Below are 21454 nucleotides of genomic sequence, written 5' to 3'. Positions count from 1 at the left end.
ATCGTTACACTTCTTGAAAAGCATATTGAGTAGGATTGATTAATTTTTGAAGGAAGGGTTTAATACTATTTACAATAATTTTGGAGATGATTTTGTATAGGGTGTTACTAAGCTGATTGGACCAAAATGGGAGGTAGTTGTAGGTGTTTTTATTTTGGAATCAAGCAAATATAAGTTTTGTTTAGCTCATAGGAATGTGACCTTGTTGGAAAATTTGATTGCAAAAATTTACGATAGATGTTTTTAATTGTGGCTAAAATTTTTGATAAAATAATGGATGTAAACCATCCGGGCCTGGAGATTTGAGAGGTTGGAAGGACTTGACAGCTTCAAATATTTCCTTCTCAGTTAGTGAAGTTGAAATTGAATTGGATTTCTCTTGTGAGAGAGTATTGTGAGTTGATGTAGTATAATGTTTATTTGAATGAGTGTGGAATATTGTATAAAGAGATTGATAGTAAGTAATAACTATGTCATGTAACTAGTGAATGTCAGAGATCCAATTACCCGCCGAATCTTTTAAGGTGATTATTCTATTACGACGCCTTCTTTTAATAGTGGGCAAATGGAAAAATCTCATGTTAGCATCCCCATGATTTAGCTAATTTACATGATATTTTAATTTTCAAAAATCCTCCTCGAGTACTAAAAGGTGGTTGTATTGAGTTATATGATCTTTTTCCAGGTTTGGAAGGAAATTACTCGTGGTATAGTGAGGAGATTTTTGTATACTTGCTAGTCTAGCTTGAAGATTATTTTTTTATAAAAAAATATTACCAAAGAACTGATTATTCCAAAGTTTTACTAGTTCTGTAAAATCCTCTATTGCATTAAGAGGGGTCATGTTGCCATATTTGATTAATTAGGAGAGAGAATTCTTGGTGGGATAGCCACATTGTTTCAAATCTAAATAATTCACTTTTTTATGAAGTTTTTTTTATTAAGGGTTAGTAGTAGAGGACAATGGTCTGAATGAGTTCTAGATAAGTGATGCACAATTGCTTCCGGATATAGATTTAACAATTTATAATTTGCTACTATACGGTCTGATCTTTCAAGTATCATAGATCCATTTTTCCTTTTATTAGTCCAAGTATATTTGCTGCTCTCAAAAGCCTATGTCTAGCAGGTTACAATAATTAAAGCAATTAAGCCTCAAATCTGCTCTACTATTGTTTAATGAACATCCCCCAAATATTTCAGTAGAGTATAAAATTTCGTTAAAGTCACCCCAACTAACCATGGTCCTTTATAATTGTCCGCAATATTCATTAGGTTTTGCCACAATACTTTCCTAGATGATAAACTATTACTAGCATATATTGCTGAAAATAAAAAAGGTTAGTCGTGGGGACGTACCTTTACCATGCAATGGATTTCCTGATTGGTAACTACAATTTTAGTAACCTGAATGACAACATCATTCCATAACACCCCAATTCCTCCTGACTGCCCTTCAGCTGGGGCTTGGGATAGATGAAAGAAGTCAAAACCTACTTTTATAGTATGATGATCTGCTATGTGTGTCTCCAACAGTACCACCAACGAAGGATGATAATAATTTATCACGGAACGAAAATTTCTACTAAAGTCAGGTGAATAACGAAATTCATTGAGCTATTATGTGAGGGTGTGGGTGGCGGTGTTGTGATTTGCTCTACCGGCACTGGATTTAGCTGACTCACCTCCTATGGTATTTGAAGTAGAGTTGGCATGATCACCATTGCAAACTTTTCTGCTTCTGGATTGATGGGGGAGGGCTCAGCTTGATTAGGCCCTTGATCACCTCTGGTGGACAGTTGAGCACAATTTTTTTGCGTATTGATCTTTGAGGACGGAGATGTGGCATGCTCCTAACCATACTAGCTCTGTGCGAGTTTCCCTTATTTCCTCCATTAGTGCTGCTATTTCCTATGGAGTTAGCAGTTCTTGATCTCCTAGGCTTGGTAGTTATGGACTCATTGAGGAGGAGGGGGAAGGAGTGAGTGGTTCGAATGGACTCATTGGAGACAGTGGAGGTAAGTTTGTGGTATGTGTATGTGTTCGTGTATCCAAGGGATTGGAGACTGTGTTTGTGGGTAGAATGGTAGGTCTGCATAGTGTGGTGGCTGGGAGGGAGGCTGGTACTAAGGGAATGGATTCCACCATGTGTTAGTGGGCTGCATTGGGATGGTTATCCAGTTGTACTGGCCATAGAATTGCACTGCTGCTGTCATTCTCTCTGTGATTATTTGAGCTAAATTTTAGGGATTTTGGAGGCGTATTATAACCTCCTGATTATTGACGATCATGGAGAACGTTAGTGCATGGTTTTAGAGAGCTATTTCCAAACATGATTGAGGAGGTTGGAATAGGTTGGGGCCCTGTGATGTGTATATCATAGGGTATGTTGGAGGTGGAGGGGTATGTGTGTTGTTCTGCATGGTTTGTGGTGGAGAAAGTGTGTGTTGACGGGTCGAAATAGTAGCAGAGAGGGCCTGTGGTATTGGGTTCTCAGAGAAAAAATTGGAGCATGATGTCTTCGCATGGTTATATTGTGCTGCGTATTCTGATATATGTGGATTATTGGTACGTAGGAGTGGGAGTGTTAATGATTGAGTAGTGTTTATAGTAGTTAGGTCATTGGGTAATGAAGTCGGTTGAGTGTATTTAGTGAAAGAGTTTTCGTGTGGGTTGGGCTTAGCACGTAGGCTGGAATTGGGTGAGGAATGTTGCATGGAGAGGGGATTGGCTGTGGTCATTTGGGAGGTGGGCTGTGAAAGAAGTAGCGGTATATCATTATGAGTAGTAGAGATACCTTGTGGGCTTGGTATAGGGTTTAGGACATGCATGCAAAAGGAATTCTAATTGGTTGTGAGGGGAGGTGGGTGTGACGTGGCTTGTGTGGGAGTACCTTGGTGTCAATAGGGTTACTATTTACCTTAAGAGTTTGTGAGATAAAGTTATGATTATTGTTTGTATTTTGAGGTGGGTTCGGTACGGGTGAGTGGATTGGCAATGACCCGAGTGCAATGACAATTGTATGGTTTTGGCCTATAGTTTTTCCTAGTGGGCTTGTGGCCTATTTGGCTTGAACTTTGGAGGAAGAGTTGGGAGCTATGTCGTTGAACAATTCAATAATTCAAAGTGATTTTCAATAGCTAGTATATGATTAAGAGGGAGTTGTTTAGGTGATTTATAAAGTAATGGAGAATTAAGTACATTAGGAGATTTAGTAGGCATACCTGTGTGGTAGTTTGCTACCTTTGTCGCTAGTGGTTATTGGATGTCCATTATTGTAGATGATGAAGCTGAGTTGGTGGCAGCATTTGTGTTGATGATTTGGTCGATTGATCGCCTGTGAGCTTTGGTCTACCTTTTTGAAAAAATAACTGTCTTCCATTCTTCTTCGGGTGACATGTCATTCGTATCTTGTTATGTAGGTAATGAGTTATGAGTTGATGGAGGTGGTGTAGTTTTGAGACCGGTGGTTATAGGGCAGTGGGTGGTGATGTGGCCTATTCGTCCACAACAAACACATAACAAATTAAGACATTCATATAATATCTGTTGGTGATGGTTTCCTATAAATACATGTGATTTTAAAGGTATTTCAAGGGGTACTTCAATACAGATTCTAGCATATCAACCCCTTGATGTAGATGATGTGCAGGTATCTATTTTAAGCAATTTGCCTATTTTATTACCTACCTTTTGGAGGATATGGGTGTCATAGAATTCAGTAGGTAGCTTTGGTAGGCGTGACCATATGGTTGTGTATGCAAGCTTTGTCGTAGATGCTAGAAACCTTGGTTCCCATCGTCTAACGGATAAAAAATGGCCGAAGACAAACCATGATCCTTCATGTAAAGCTTTATTCATATTTTCTTGTCTTTGATACTTAATAAGAAAGAAATCATTGCCCAGATCGTTAAGGGCTAATGTTTCAGTGGGTTTCCACAGTTGTTGTAATTTTTGTTTGAGGGTGAGATGATTCACTTTTCTCCTAAAAACTTTGATGATTATTGAATTTTTCCATGGAGAGTAAAGCCTTTCCTTATTCTCTGTGGACAGTGGAATGAAGTTTTTTGCAATGTTTGTGGGAAGAGTTGCTTCTGACATGTCAATATGGTAAGAGTTTGTATGGATTATTGGTAGTGAGGTGTCATTGCAGTTGAGTAAGGTTTGGAGAAATGATTGAGTAGGCTGACTTTGAATTGGTTCGTCAATGTTCATGGAATTTGAATTAGAGTCAGGAGGGGCAGGGATTGGGATTGGAGTATTTTCTGACAATGTGGATATTGTGGATTCATAAATATTTTAGAGAGAGGTGAGAGCTTCTCCCTCGATTAAATTCATTATAGATATTTGCCGAAATTTAGATAAATGAGATAAATTAATATGACATACTATTGTTGTTGCCTCCTAGAGTTCTTTAAAATATTAAAAGAAAATGCCTACACACTGTCAAAGAATTGTCCGATCGAATTTGAAGTTAAATATATTAAAGAGATAGTTTTAAAACATCAATTATTAGTTATCACATATTTTTGGGCCTCGAACCCAAGGCCTGAAACTGTAAGGCCTTAGTAACCTAAAATTGGGTTGATAAAAAATAGTAATCAATAATAGGCTTTCAATCTATTTTGGGGGATTTACATTTATATTCGCTTTTTGTGTCACATTTTAACTTGTACCCGTTTTGCAAAAATAATTATAAGCGTACCGACTTTTTCGCATAACTTCAGCATACGGGGCTGAAGTAGCAAAGACAATCACGCAAAACTTCAATATTTTAGTAGCCGAGCCTGAAGTTCAACTCTAGAGCTGAAGTTTTTGTTTTGTAACTAGCGAACTTCAGCTGTTTTTATTTTATAACTGGCGAAGTTTTTGTTCTGTAACCGGGAAACTTCAGCTCTAGAGCTGAAGTTTTTGTCTTTGTAACTGGGAAACTTCAGCTATAGAGCTGAAGTTATTTAGTTCATTGTATGTTTACTACCCCAAATGATATTCTTTTCCCGTAAGTTTTACCTGGATTCTTTTACTGCAATTGTTATGGCCCAGTTCTCAGTTCCTTTTCTTTTCAATGGAACGATGACATAATATACAAACCTGAAGTTCATCATCCAGGAGTAAAAGCTAGATAGAAAACAAGCTTCTGGTGCAATATCTCGCCTTCACAAACGGTAGCAGTCACACAATGTCACATGGAAATCATTTAAGCATGAGATTTTGTAAGCAAAGTCAACCTATTGCACCTTTTAGCAACAAAAAAACATATTGCACCCGCAGATCATGTTTTCTCTAGGGTATTAGACTAGTAGACTAGATAGAAAATAGCAGAAGAAGAAGAAGAAGAAGAAGAAGAAGAAGAAGAAGAAGAAGAAGAAGAAGAAGAAGAAGAAGAAGAAGAAGAAGAAGAAGAAGAAGAAGAAAATGAAGGAGGAGAAGGAGGAGGAGAAAGGGGGCTGAAGTTATTTAAAAAGTGGGTACAAGTTAAAAGTTTTAAAAAAAATGGGTATAGGTTAAATGGGGGCGACCAAATAGGGCGCCCCGTGTAATTTTTACTCTATTTTGGGATAGTCAGTGTGAAGTAGTTGTTGTCACTTGGAAATTTGATCAAGAAAAGTGGAAAAAATAGCATGGGCTAGTAAATTTTCAGATCGATAATTAAAGAGATTTTTACCTTCCTATACTACATATGAAACTTTATTATCATCCCTAATCAAGTTTTAACTTAATTACATGTGTATATACAATTAGTATTAATAAGTATCCCTTTATATTAGGAATTGAATAAGGAAATATTTATTTCTCATCCATGCTCTCTCTCCTCGTCTCTCTCTCTCTCCGTCTCTCTCTCTTTCTTTCTCTCTTTGTTCTTTCCCCAATTTTCTTCCTTCGTTTTTCTCTGCTTTTTGTCCTTTCTTTTTTCCTCAGGGAATACATCAATGAATTTTAAGTGTTTCAATATAGAGTTTTAACTTAACATATTCCTTTCATGTTGCACAATTGGTGTTCAAATTGAAATTGTCAATCAATAAATTTTGAAGTATTTGATTCCCCACCGTTGACAGCCATTAAAAATCTTCAAAGCTTTAAATTCGAATTTGGGTTTTCAAAAACTATTTTTTGTTTGAATTAGACACAACAACAACAACATACCTAGTAAAATCCCACCAGTGGGGTCTGGGGAAAGTAGAGTGTATCCAATTATTTGAATTGGATATTGTTGCAAATAATTGAAAATCTTCTTTGGAGTTTTTATCTCAATTTTGAGGGTGTTTGGTGAAGATTAGACTTGATTTTGGCTGAATTTCAGATTGAAACTCGAAGAAGAAGAAGAAGAAGAACACATGACATACAATATACTTACGAAATTATATTAAAGTTGTATGTAAATTGTATTTAAGTTGTATCTGTTGTAATATTTTTTTTTTATTTGCATGTTGTATGAAAATTGAAAAATACATGTATAATGTATGAATTGTTGTATGAAGTTTGTATTTAAGTTATAAATATTATCTTTTTACATAAAATTCTTGGTATGTATCAAAATTGTATTAAGAGAAAAAGTTTTGATTAGAATTTCAGAGGGGAAGAAAAACACACTGCTTACAAAATATATACAAAATACATACCAAAGACATATTGCATAAAATTTATATGAAAATTATACTTAAGTTGTATGATGTTGTAATTGTATTTAACTGGGTAGAAATAATGTATGAATATTGTAGATAAGTTATAATAAGTTGTATACTATATAATTAGATGCATGAAATTTGTTTTTAGTATGTATATTGTTGTAGATATTCAAAATTGTATTAAATTTGTAGAAATTTATTTTTAATTTGTATGTTGATGTACGACATTGACAACCTCTCCGTGCAGTGATGTAATTGGAAACGAGGTGAAGCAAAGTAATAGATTTATTTCAACTAAATGCTCTTTGCAAAAAGCAAAACAAATATCTATCTAGTAAAAGGTAGAGATAGAAATGGAAGAGCAGTCAATTTGTTGGATAAGCAGGGTTCTGTATTTATTTATTTTTATGTTTTGTTTTTGGAAAAAGAAACCAGTCATAAACAGGGGATGAGAAGAAATATAACCACACTATTAAATTTCCATAGGCCACATCTCTGATCGGAGCTACCACTTGCTCCTCAAAAATCATGACTCCATCGACGGATCTACAACTCCTTGATCTGATCCTGTCAATAATAGAGCTTCTTCTCTTCTTTCCCTTCCTCCAATAAGAAGGCTACAATGATAATCTCCGCCGTCGAATCAAAACCTGATGTTACAGATTACGTAAAAAAAAATAACTAGCACATAATTTGCACTTTGTTGTGTTTCAAACTTTACTACTGTCTTGTTGAATCTAGACAAGAAGATCAAGTATAAATGTTTATTATTTGTTTTGATTCTTTTTGTAATACTGTAGTTTCACTATTATAAGATGGTGGCATCCATCTAAGTTGTGTATTGAAACCTTGAAACCTATTGGAGCATTAAGTAATGGAGCTAGTCTCAACCCAAAAACTGGAGAGGAGCCGTGTCCTTTTTATTGAAAAAGGAGTGGACAAAAAATAGGAAAATGATATAACTAAATACCCTAGTTTAAGGCACTAATAATGGTTTGTATATAATTTGTAAGTAATTCTTATTTATAGCGGCTAATATACAAAATTCAGACAATTTTGATAAATACGTTTCAAATATTGTATAGGAAGGAAAAAATTAGCTACTGTTTGAAAAGTCATTAAATTAGGGGTGCTTATCGGGCGGATAATTACGCTTAAAGGTTCAGCTTATCAGTTATCGAATTATAAATATAGTAATCCGCTAGCCATCCAATAAGACAACGGGCGAATTGATATCGGATTAATAATTATTGGACGGTTATCGGACGATATATCAGATAAATCAAATAAAAAAATTCGAACAATCCTAGTCCGTTGCTACATGATAGAATCCGTTAACACTTTGTAATTTGTACTCGATCGTCGAATGAGTCAAAGAAGAATAATTTTCACCTATAAATTAAGGCTATTATGCTACATAACAAAGCTCCTAATAACTAGAAAAGACTGGAACTTTATCCCTAAATTATTTTGAATTATTTAGGTACTTTTAAATATGAAATGAATGCATCAGGCTTTCATGTTTACCAAACATCGCATAATATCAGGTTACTTGATTTTAGTTTTTTTCTTCCTTTTTGAAATTCAATCTACCCGACAAAGGAGAAAATGGAATAAAAAGGAATTCTAATGATTTCACTAACATAGGGATAAAAGTGTAAATGTAAAAATTCTTAACAGGTTAACGATTTATCCGATAAGAAAAGTGAGTAATCCGTCTCTAAACTGTTAAGCCGTTAATTATAAAATCTTAATTCGTTCACCAACCATTAACCCGATAATCCAATACCAATAAGCAAATAAGCCATCGGTTCGGTTGGTCTAATGGTTACGGTTCGATTTTGAACAACCCTACATTAAATATAGCAACTATTTTATGCAAAGATAAAATCTGGACAAAAATACTCTTAGCAAATACGGAAAAAATGTAGCATAATATGATGCATTATGAAAGTCTTGCATATAAAACTCTAGCATATTATACTGGAGTTCAAACATCAAAGACATCTCTTATGTGAATCCCAATATATTGTCACGACCTAAAATCCCAACCAATCAGGGTCGTGATGGTGTCTAATGCCGCTCGTTAGGAAAGCTAACACAGTGAATAATACGAAAATTAAAGCATTAAATATTTGACAACTTATCAATATCATAATATAAAAACATTTCTGTAATAACATAATAAAGTTCTAAAATCAATAGCTAGCGTAAGCCACCCCAAGATTGGTGTCACAAATATATGAGCTTCTAGATCCAACTAAACACAAGTATCTGAAAGAAATACAATACTATCCGAATAAAGTAAAAATAATAAAGTAGAGGTTAGATAATGACTCAAGGCCTGTGAACGGGATGCAGCTATACCTCGAATCACCAATGCAATATCTGCTAACCACCTCTCGAGGCTCTGCTGGTACCGATGTCAGGATCTGCACAAGAAATACAAAAGTGTAGTATGAGTAAAACTGAACCCAATGTACTCCGTAAGTATCGAGTCTTGTCACGACCCCAGTTCGCCCTCTGTGAACTGTCGTGACCACACCTAGTCTCTACGACTAGGTAAGCCTAACAAATGCGGAACATAAATGAAACTTGCGGAAGAAATAATCAAAATCCAAAATAACTGAATGGAAACAATAGTTATAATGCCGCTCAGCATATACCACACAACGTTCTCAAAATCAAGTACACTATCCCAAAACCCGAAAACTCATGGAAACACAAACCATTGGAATATCTAACAGTCTAACTCCAGAATATCTAACAAGAAAGAAAATACAGAAGGGTAATATTTAACAGCTAGAATGGAAAGAGACTCCTTGGTCTGCGGACGAGGCAGATGTACCTCGAAGTCTCTAGAGCAGTCGTATCCCTCAAGGATGGTAGGCCTGAGTAGCGGTACCTGGATCTGCACATGAAAAACATGCGCAGGAGGGGCATGAGTACACCACAACAGTACTCAGTAAGTGCCAAGCCTAACCTTAGTTGGTTAGTGACGAGGAAGATCAGAGACCTACTAAGGTTAAATAAAATATAAGGATCAACAGTATAGAATAAAACGGTATAAATAAGTACAACAGTAAATAACACAGGATGTACATGACAACAACAACTATACAGAAGCAAGGTAAACATGGAAAGGAAATATAGCCCAACACCAATAATAACAATCGGGGATCTCCCAAGATACCGTCATGTAGTTCCATATGTACATATCCAGTGGATCTCTTGGGATCCCGTCCCGTAGTCCAACTCATAGTACGCGGGGATCTACCGGAATCCCGTTCCGTAATCCCAAATGTAAATACCCAGTACTGGGAGAATCTACCGGGTACATTCCCGTAGTTCCATACAACTGTGTAGGGGGATCTACCGGAATCCCATATCCGTAGTCCCAAAATAAACAGACAAGGGGAAGCTACCGGAATCCCACATCCGTAGTCCCAAAATAAACAGACAAGGGGGAGCTACCGGAATCCCACATCCGTAGTCCCAAAATAAATGCACAACATCAATAGGAAAATATACAGAAATGGCAAAAATTTCATATTAAGGCAACAAATGATTCTAGCCTAGCATGCTGCATAGAAGTCAAGTAAGGCAGGTTGAGCAAATAAGCAATTAAGTCACTTAGACATGTTTTCCTAAGCTAACAACATGCTTAATAGTGCAAGTAATAGAAACAGGAAAGGAAATATACTAGTAATTACTTAAAGAAAACCGGATTTCCAACAATTAGTACAAGTACGCACTCGTTACCTTACGTACAAGACATTTCAATTACCAAATATACCAATCCTAAGGGGAAGGTCCCCCCCACAAGGTTAGACAAGCCACTTACCTCGAACTGACTCAAAATCAACCCAACACCACGTCTTTGCCACGAGTCCTTGACTCCAAATGGCCCATATCTATTCAATTCAATTGCATAATGTAAATAACACTTCAAGTAACTGATTCTACAATTAAATTATAAGCTAATACGCGAAAATTATGTAAAATGACCAAAACGCCCCTCGGCCCACGTCTCAGAATCGGGTGAAATTTATATTTTCAGAAATATCGTACTCTCACGAGTCTATACATAATAAGAACACTGAAATCGGAGTCCAAATGACCCCTCAAATACTCATTTAAAGGCCTCTTAAACTCAAGCCCTAATTACACATTTTTCCAAATTTCTCGCCACTAATTAGGTCTTTAATCACATAAAAACGAGTTATGAAGTCAAGGATGTTACCTCCAAGTGATTCCCCTTTGATTTCCTCAAAAATCTCACTTAAAAGCTTCAAACCCGGATGAAAATGGTGAAAGGATCCCTCAAATGCGCGAAGGCAACTATTTATATGTTCTGCCCAGCGATTTTCCGCATTTGCGGCCCTAGGACTGCATCTGCGGTCCCACTTCTGCGGAACAAGTGTCGCATAAGGACCCAGCTTTCGCATCTACGGAACTCCAACCGCAAGAGCGGTTTCGCTTCTACGGACATCTCACCGCATCTGCGGTTCTTGAGTGAAATCCCAAATTTGCTTCTGCGGTCCCCAAACCGCATATGCGAAAATACCAGAAGAACAGCTGTTGCAGCAACTTCAACTCCAAAATTTCCTCCGTTAACCATCCGAATTTATCCCGAGACCCCCGGGACCTCAACCAAAGGCATCAACATATCCTAAAAACCTTATTTAAACTTGTACAAATCTTCAAAACACTTCAAACAATATCAAAACAACCAAAACACGTCCGAATGACCTGAAATTTTGCACACACATCCCAAATGACATAACGGAACTACTGCAACTCTCAAAATTCCATTCCGACCCTCGGATCAAAATCTCACTATCGAACCGGAAACTTCCAAAATTCAAATTTCGGCATTTCAAGCCTAAATTAGCTGCGGACCTCCAAAACACAATCCGAACACGCTCCTGACCCAAAAATCACCCAGCGGAGCTAACGGAACCATCGGATTTCCATTCCAAGGCCTTCTTCACACTATTCCGACTAGGGTCAACTTTCCAACACTTAAGCTCTCATTTAGGGACTAAGTGTCCCAAAACAAGCTCTTTAGGGACTAAGTGTCCCAAAACTCCCCGAAACTCAAAACCGAGCATCCCGACAAATCACATTAGCAGAAATAAACTTGGGGAAAGTAGTTAATAGGGGATCAGAGTGTTAATTCTTAAGACGATCGGCTGGGTCGTCACAAGTCTAGCCACGACGAGGCTAAGACAAATACACCTAAATAAACCTGTGCAGTTATTTATATGTATACAAGAATAAAAAGTAAAGATTCAAATAAAATAATGAAGTAGGGGCATGTATAGGGGACAATAGACAAAAATAGTAAATAAGAAATCATAAAGTAAACCTCTTTCTAAAACGGGTAACAAAATCACCAAGTCAAATTCATATTACCAAATGTCAACTAAAACAATAAAATCAATAAACACTCACGGCATCGCCCTTCGTGCTTCTACAGTCATACTCACTATATCAGGTAAATGCAAATGTATGGTATCAGCCTTCGTGCTTTTACTCTCATTCTCACGTGATCATAATAAAAATGCATATTCACGGCATCATCATCCTTCATGCTTTAACCTCTCATGATAAATAAGTATGTATACAACATCACCCTTCGTGATTTAATCCCCACATTCACTAAATCAATGATGTCAATATGTACATGAGGCATGTCAACATCCTTCATGATTTTCATTCTTCCTCATCAAGGAACAACAACAACCCACAATATCAACAAGGCGAGAAGCAAATTTCAACCACAACCTTAGTGTTAGAATAAGCAAACTCAACTTTTAATATCACAACAATTTAAACAAAAACGACAAACACAAAAGCGAATAGTCAAAGAATAAATGATCTATCTAAGGCATGGAAGGCATAGTAAATGAAACAACATGGTTCAAATAAGGTAAATTTCACCATGCAATCTTCTAACCCATAATGGTGCATATACAACCGTCACCTTGAATATACACCATCCCCACACATAATTCACGTAGCAAATAGACCAAACAAGTCCTAATTTACTCAAGTCAAACTTAACCACGTCACTTACCTTCTTCCGGAATCAAATCAACAATCAACACGGTTTTGAGAAAGCCTCCAAACCAATCGAATCGAGCCAATTATCAATCAAACAATCCAAAATAAGCTTTAGAAACTACACGCGAATGAAAAAGTTTCAAATTTGATCATATTTAAAAAAGTCAACAATGGTCAACCCCGAGCCCGCTTGGTTGAAATCCGAGATTCAAATCAAATCTCGATTATCCATTCACTGTTGAGCCCGGTTATGTGATTTGTTTCGAAATCCAACCTCAATTTGAGGTCAAATTCTCAATTTTACAAAATCCCTAAATTCTACCCAAAACCCCTCGTTCCTATCTTAAAATTCATAAATTTGATATTGAAATTCATGAAACGGGAATGAGAATTGATTGAAAACTAGTTAAAATTGCTTACCAATGATTTTTTGGCGGAGAAAATATTCTTCAAAAATCACCTCTAGAGAGCCTAGGGTTAAAAAATAATGTAAAATGAGCTAAGTCTTGTTTTTCCAACTTTTACTCAGCTGCAGATGTCACAATTGCGAACACTTGTTCGTAATTGTGAAACATTGATCGCAAAATTAAACAGTGCAACAATGCCCCAGAAGTCGCAAATGCGACTAACTCTTCGCATTTGCGAAGTCCCTCTATCTTGCAAATACGAAAAATGCTTCGCAAAAGGGAAGGTATCACCCAGCTTCCTACATTGCAAATGCGATTCTTACATCGCAAATACGACCCCCCTCATGTTCTCAATTGCGAACCTAAATTTACAATTGCGAACCTACGTTCATATTTGCAAAGTCCTCAATCCTAGTCCAAATTTCACAAATAAGAGCCTTTCTTCGCAGAAGCAAATCTCGCAATTGCGAGACCTGTCTTCGCATTTGCGAGACCTGCAGCCCAGCTGCACCAGAAAATGCATCAGTAATTCAAAACCTTTTGAACCACATCCAAAATTCATCCGAGCCCATCGGACTCCAAACCGAACATTCACACAGGTATATTAATATCATACAAACTCACTCGCTAACTCAAATCATCAAAATAACATCAATTATCAAGAATTGATCATCAAAACTCAAAATTTCAGCTTTGAAACTCATTTTTTCCAATTTTTCACATAATACGCCAATATTATCTAAATACCGATCTGAGGTCGATTACCAAAAATGTTGATCATAGTCAACTTTAGCATCATTTTAAGTCATAATCACGTTTTCTCTACAATTTCACATAAAAGCTTTCAGACAAATGACACAGACCATGCAAGCAAGTCATATAACATCAAATGGGGCTATGAGAGGTCTCAGAACACCAAAATTAAGGCTAGTCACATTCTCTATCTCTAAAAAACGTTCGTCCTTGAATGTACATAAAAATGCACCTGGACTGGTAAATTGATATGGGTATCTACTCCGTATATTAGACTCACTCTCCTACATAGCCTCCTCAATTAGCTGGCCTCTCCATTGCACTTTCATAGAAGGAAAACTCTTAGACCTCAACTTTCGAACTTGCCGGTCTAGAGTAGGCACTGACTCTTCATCATAGGTCAAATTCTCATCAAGCTTCACCGTGCTAAAGTCCAAAACATGTGATCTAACCTCATGGTACTTCTGATGCATAAAAACTTGGAATACTGGATGTACCCCTACTAGGATAGGAGGCAAGGCAAGCCTATAAACAACCTCCCCAACTCTCTCCAAGGTCTCAAACGATCCAACAAACCTCGGGCTCAACTTTCCCTTCTTCCCAAACCGCATCATGCTCTTCATAGGCGACACTCGGAGAAGAACCTTCTTGCCTGCCATGTAAGCCACATCTTGAAACTTTTGGTCTGCATAACTCTTTTGCCTAGACTGAGATGTACGAAGTCACTCTTGAATCACCTTAAGCTTTTCCAAAGCATCACGAACCAAATCAGTGCCCAACAATATAGCCTCTATCGGATCATACCACCTAATCGATGAGCGACATCGCCTCCTATACAAGGCCTCGTACGGAACCATCTGGATGCTCGATTGATAGCTGTTGCTGTAGGCAAACTTCGCTAGAGGTAAGAACTGTCCCGCTAACCCCTGAAATCCATAGAGCATGCAATATGTCCTCCAATATCTGAATAGTTCTCTCGGATAGTTCATCCGTGTAAGGATGAAATGCGGTACTCAGCTTGACCCGCATGCCCAAATCACGCTGTATAGCTCTCCAAAAATTCAATATGAACCATGTGTGCTAGTTAAAAATGATAGATTTGGACATGCTATGCACACAGATAATCTCCTACTACAGCCGCAACTATTTCTCAGGCCGGGGGAGGTACTCAGACTCCCACCACTCGCACATCTGAATAGGTCGTCCAGGGACTTCAGACACCGGGGGCACATCTAGCCCAGTCGGTTGCAACTGCTCAAGGCTATGTAGTACCTGCTAGGCTAGAGGACGAGCAGCGTAGGTTTGAGAGGTTTAGTAAACTTCAACCTCCGACCTTCAGTGGTGCAGAGGGCGAGGATGCCTAGGGTTTCTTGGATAAGTGTCAGAGGATGCTTCGTACAGCGGGTATTCTGGAGACCAGCGAGGTCGCTTTCACTACTTATCAGTTTTCTGGAGCTGCCTTCACTTGGTGGGAGGCTTTTGAGAGGCGTAGGACTGTTGGTGCAACACTCCTTACCTGACAACCTAAGTACTGGATTAGAAATGAACCCCTCTAGAAGCTAAGCTGGTCCAACTGGCGCGGCCAAAATAGGGATCTCCTCATCCTGCTCGATCTGAGGCATTCCAATAAGTGTTGTTGTGTGCACTCTAGGCTGAGATCTGTCACACCTCCTTTTTACCTGAGGGGTATATAAGAGAGTTTTTCCAATTAAAGTAACATAAATCGATATGGGATTATTTATTTAATTTCAGAGTCGCCACTTGGGATAATTTATTTGGTATCCCAAGTCATCAGTTAATTTTAAATCCCAAATCGAGGAGAATTTTGACTTTATTTAAAAGTCTACGAAACCAGAAAAACTAGGTAAGAAATTCTATTAACCCGGGAGAAGGTGTTAGGCATTCTAGGGTTCCGTGGTTCTAGCACGGTCGCTTAACTATAAATAATTATCCTAGTTATCTGATTAATTATATATTTTAAACCTATTGTGCATTTTTATCTTTATAACTGCTTTTATTTATTTATGAAGTTATTTCTGGAACAAGTCACGATTGTCATTCACTTGCCATTTTGAAACACATTGCAAACCACGCTACATAAAATGCACCCGCTGTTTGCGACATGCCTATTTTATTATTGTTCAAAGTTGTGGTTGAGTCACATGAAATTCACACCCGAATGGGATTTACGTATCATGACTATGACATGGGAACCGTACCCATAGTCACGATAGTTAATTAATCGTGCCTAAAGCAAGCTACGATGTTCATAATTTTCCTAAAACTAATTTTGAGATTATTGTGAAAGGCCATAGATTATGGAATTTAATATGGATAAACTAATAAATTTGAATAGAGGAAAGTAAGAAAAATTAGCCAAATATTTAACTGATTTGAAGTGATCGAAGATTTTTTGCAAAATACTCTAAAGGGCGTGGACTTAAACATAGAAATGTCAAATCTTAGGCTCTTTCACCCCAGCAGCATGTTTACAAATTTAAAATACAAATAAGGCATTCTAATGACAATTCAGGTGATTATCACAATGCCATTCATATTACAAAGACTCTCCCAAATTTTAATTTCTACACCAAATTAAGGTGACAACTTCGAGTAATTTCTCTATTTAACTCTGATTTCTAATTACTATATATTATAGAAAAAGTAAAGTTAAAGAAGCTTCAAATACAGGTTTACGAGATCAACAAGCAACTTGAACAAATACTGTAACTAAAGATGTCAAAATAAGGAAGCTAAAACCATATTAATTCTTCTTCAAAGGTTATGAAACCATGATTTCAAGCATAAAATGGCAAAGAACAATCACTATTCACCACTGGATTTGGCCAAACCAGTCCAAACCATTATATTCACATCAGGCAACAAAACATATTTGAACGCTCAACTTTACTTCAGTGAACAAACAAAAATTCAACTAATATCATTTAAATGCTCAAAGTCAAGAATAACCTTTCAAATATCACATAATATAAATAAACAAGGCAACACTCACATATAAACACAAAATAAAATAATAATAATAAAGTACGGACAGAGGGGGAATTAATGAGTAATAATGAGGAGTATGAAAGTTCATCAACTAGCTAATCCAATGAAACAGTATGAAATCAAAGTGAGAAATGACACCTTTAAAAGAAAATTCAGATGAGGATTCAATAAAAAAATTTTATTTAAGATTCAAACACCAACAACAGAGATAGCTGAACATACCTAAACAACAATTGAAAAACCAACTAGAGGTCTGAACAAAAGATGAATTTCAGCAGTGATAAACAACAGAAAGCAAGCCCCGAACTAGAGGAAGAAAAATTCGAAACCTAGGAAAATGAGTTCGAAATCAACAACAAACAACTCCGATTCGATTTTGAACCGTTTGAATCCAAAAACCGAATTAGTATACCAAAACTCTGTTGTTCTTCCTTTATTTCGTTTTTCTAGAACCTCATTCCTTTTTTTTTCTAGATCTCGGATTATTGAATCTCCCACTTATTCTCTAGATATTTTTGTCGATGTTTGTGAGAGTGACGAAGGGGAGGTAGGCAGAGAGAGAGAGAGAGAGAGACACCGTTTTTTTTTGTTCTCTCTATGGGAGGGGATATAGTTGCTCCATTTTTTTGTCCTCTGTTAGGGGTGATGGATGGCTCTCTTGAAGATAAGAGCATCGTTCCCTCTTTTAGAGATGGGGGGAAGGGTTCTCTTTGTTATTAGGTCACTTTTTGTGAAGAAGAAGAGCTAGAAAACGGCCCTCTCTAGCGTTGTAAAGGGGGAGTCTTAATGAGGGGAAAGATTGGGCCAGGCGGGTTGGTTCTTTAAGATAGATTGAGGATTTAAATCAAATGGGTTGTTCCAAGCTGGCCCAGTCCGATTTTGAGCTTCAAAATGACCCTTTTGCCTTTCTTTGTTTTCTTTTTCTTTTCTTTGATTTTAAATTCTAATAAATTAAATCCTAAATTAAGGCCTAACTTAAATCTAATTAGCAAAATTAATTCTATTCATCTATAAACAAATGCATGTAATATTTAAAAAATATTTTCCTGGATTTTTATATATTAATTCTAACAATTAAAGAGTAATTAATCCCTAAAGTGCAAATTAAACCTAAGATGACATGAAATTAAAATGTGACAATTTTTAAGGGTTTTCTCATGATTTTAAAATATTAAACATGTATGAAATGCAACTAAATAAAGAAAAACTTCTAAAATTCATTAATATTATTTTTGGTCTATTTTTAGGAGTTATTTCCATGCAGGGAAAATATTAGGTGCTCACAACTGCCTCTCTTTGCTCGGAAACATGAAGAGTTTTTGGGCAAAGATAAAGTGAGCAATCATGAACAATTTCTGCCTGTTTGATACTCTATGGGAAGCAGTTTTTTGAAAAAGTTTGACCGAACATTGCTTCGGATGTTGCCTACATATCCTTGGCTATAAAGGAATCATGTCAGTGTAGTTCTGGAAATTTTGGTAGCTGGGACTACCGAGAAGCTGTGATTTCACTGCTGTTACTGCTTGGTGATCTCCTTATTATACCAAAATCAAAAATGAAAAAGACTAACTAAGCCTATCAGCTACGAGTTTTAAGATTCCTATCTATAAATCTTCTAAAGCTTGATCTTGAGTTTTGGCTGGTTCTTCATGCAGTCTTTGATTTGTATCTTGATGCTTGTTAGCTGCAGGTGCTAGTTCATTCTTCTTCAGCTTTTCGAATCAAAATAGGACACGCAGAGCTTGTGGATTCAGTCATATCTTGAGCAGTTCATATCTTTTCTCTGCTTCTACACTTTGAGTTACTTCTTTTTTTTTATTCTGGATTTAGACTCCTTCTTTTGGTCATCTCGAACCCTGTGCCTCGAGGTAAAACCTTCTAAGACACCAAAACAAACAAACAAATAAATTTTTTCTGCCCAGTTTTCACTAGAAAATTTTCATGATTTATTTGTAACCAAACCTCAATACAACTTCATTATTGAAAGCAACAAAATAAGAATTGTTTATCCTTAGGAAAAAGAGATTAGGGAGTGGAGACCCTATATCTAAAATGAAATCAACTAGAGATTAGAGACCCTATTGTTGGATGTTGGCATCAACTAGGGAGTGGTGACCCTATGCTGGCATTAGGTTATGCTGGCATCAACTAGGGAGTGGAGACCCTATGTTGGCATCAACTAGGGAGTGGTGACCCTATGTTGGCATCAGGTTATGCTGGCATCAACTAGGGAATGAAGACCTTATGTTGGCATCAACTAGGGAGTGGTGACCCTATGTTGGCATCAGGTTATGCTGGCATCAGGTTATGCTGGCATCAACTAGGGAGTGGTGACCCTATGTTGGCATCAGGTTATGCTGACATCAACTAGGGAGTAGGACCCTATCATCAACTTGGGAATGGAGACCCTATGCTGGCATCAACTAGGGAGTGAGACCCTATGTTGAAAATCATCGGGTTATGCCGGCATCAACTAGGGAGTGCGACCCTATGTTGGAAAAGTCATTGGATTATGCCGGCATCAACTAGGGAGTGGGACCCCATGTTGGAAAAGTCATCGGGTTATGCCAGCATCAACTAGGGAGTGCGACCCTATGTTGGAAAAGTCATTGGATTATGCCGGCATCAACTAGGGAGTGGGACCCCATGTTGGAAAAGTCATTGGGTTATGCCGGCATCAACTAGGGAGTGGGACCCCATGTTGGAAAAGTCATCGGGTTATGTCGACATCAACTAGGGAGTGAGACCCTATGTTGGAAAAGTCATCGGGAGTGTGACCCTATGTTGGAAAAGACGCAGGTAGGGATTGGAGACCCTATACTACCATGATTTTGAATTTTTTCTTATTCTTTTTTTTTCATTTTCATCATCATTTTTTCTCTCTCTTTTCTTTTAATTTCATAGAATGAATAAATGCGGAAAAGAATTTTGGAGGAGACTTCCCTTTTTGGAGTTGTTGCTGCAAAGCTGTTTTTAGCTCTTGCGCAGTTTCTTTTTGGTAGAACCTGCTTCTTGCAAGGTTTCTTGTGCATTGCACCTATTTTCTATTTTTTCAAACAAAGAACAATTTGTCAGTTTGAAATGGTGGTTGTTTTTGTGGCCTTGGTTATTTCAACCACTTGATCTCGGCCCCTTTCATGTGCAACTGGTTGTTTCCTGAATACCGATTGCATTTCTGACCCTGGAGAAACTCTGGCTTTTCTAGACTTTGCCATGACGGTTGGTTGATGGGACTCAACCTTTTCGACTTTATTTTGCCTCTTAGGCCCTTCCCTTCTGACTTGTGGTTTTTCTTTTCTTTATTTTTTTTCCTGTTTTTTAAACTTCGGAGCATTGGGGAACTTTTGGATCCTCAAACTTTGTCGCAACAACTAGTCGCGTGGGACTTACCATTTTCCAACTTTATTTCGCCTTTGTAGGCCTTTCATTTCTGGCTTCTTTCTTCCAACTTCAATTTTAGAGCATTTGGGCACCTTGGCTTTTCAAACCTTTGCCGAGACGGTTAGCCACATGGGACTCAACCTTTTCAACTTCATTTGCCTTTATAGGCACTTCATTTTGATTTTTTCTCCTTCTAAGATCTTTGATTTCGAAGCATCAACCGCCATGGCCGGTCAAGGCCGACTTGACGTCTCTGACGAGGCTGGGTGGCTTTTTGCATATTAGCTTGTATCAAATGAGAACCCTGTAACTCAGTCTTATCATCCTTTATTTGTCTTAGTTTCGAAACAGAGTTAGACCGAAAGGGATTCAAAGGAAGAAACAAACAATGGAATGGACAAATGAATTTAGACAAGAGGTATCCCTTTCGGGGAAAGGAAAGAAGGACTTATCTAGAGTACATGCGGACTTCAATGAACATGAAATGTCTTTTGAACCGGATGCCTGACCCGTGTAAATCGTCCGACTCTCAGAAATTCATCACAACCTTTGCCTCAAAATTAAGAAACCTTGCCCAAGACTGTGTTGATGCCAATGACTGCGAGGATCCTTTTTTTTCGATCAGTGGTGCCCTTTGCGGGTTTTCACCAGCTGACCTCTCTCATTTCTCTTCTCACCATTGCCTTGTAGTGCTCTTTGCGAGTTTTCACTAATAAGACTCTCTCATTTTAATTTCTCTACTTACCATCGCCCTATGGTACCCGCGTGGGTTTTCACCAATATGACTCTCTCATTTTATGTCTCTCATTTTGGTTGCATCGGATCCAAGTAGTTGTATTCTCCGATTCTTGAACATTCTCACCAATTGATCGGAAGGACTTGAAAGGATTTGGGTAAAAATAATTTGGACTGAATTACAACTTTGGAACCATTCAGGCGGGATCATGCCGAAACATCTGCCCCAGTTTCACTTTTGGGGGAATTTAGTTTTTTATTTTGGTGTGACTGAATCCAGAGAGAGGGTGCCTACGTATCTTTTCGGAATCAAGTCGAACGTAGCTCAGGGAACTTAATTTTTAATTTTCTTTTGTTTTTTTCTGTTTTGTTTTGTTTTCTCTTTCTTTTTCCTTTCCTTTTCCTCCCTTTTTTATTTCATTTTTTATTTCATTTTTCATTTCATTTTCTTCCCCTTTTTTTTGTATCTTTCTT

The sequence above is a fragment of the Nicotiana tabacum genome, chromosome 22 (assembly GCF_000715075.1).
Source record: "Nicotiana tabacum cultivar K326 chromosome 22, ASM71507v2, whole genome shotgun sequence".
NCBI classification, from domain to species: Eukaryota; Viridiplantae; Streptophyta; class Magnoliopsida; order Solanales; family Solanaceae; genus Nicotiana; species Nicotiana tabacum.
This window is presented reverse-complemented; position numbering follows the sequence as displayed.